The sequence below is a fragment of the Wasmannia auropunctata genome, unplaced genomic scaffold, assembly GCF_000956235.1.
Source record: "Wasmannia auropunctata unplaced genomic scaffold, wasmannia.A_1.0 LD336088.1, whole genome shotgun sequence".
NCBI classification, from domain to species: Eukaryota; Metazoa; Arthropoda; class Insecta; order Hymenoptera; family Formicidae; genus Wasmannia; species Wasmannia auropunctata.
The window spans coordinates 4,155,089-4,155,482 of NW_012026802.1; positions in this window are offsets into that span (position 1 = coordinate 4,155,089).

A 394-nucleotide genomic window follows, 5' to 3' on the forward strand; every position below is an offset into this window, starting at 1 on the left:
TCTAAAGCACTACTAACGTTTGTACTTAAAACTTTTGTTGCTGTATTTACCCGCATTTTGAGGTACTGATTTATAGTGTCTATATCAGATTTCGTTAATTTTGGCGTTAATAAAAAATCTAAATCTTTTTGTTCATTAAGCAATTCTTCAAGGTGATTAGCATGTACTATATTTGTAGGTAACTTATTTTTCTTGCAGATAAAAAGGAATTGTAATAATTTTATTATTTAATAGACACGCCTTTACACTTTTAAGAAGATGTGCCACATCAGTTAAAATATACAATTGTCGGTTAGGATCACATGGATGCTGAATTTTATTTACTGTTTGTGAGTCCCGTCCTGCTGTTATCCTAATCTCCCGCCAAAATGCCATATTATCCGGCCCCATGTCA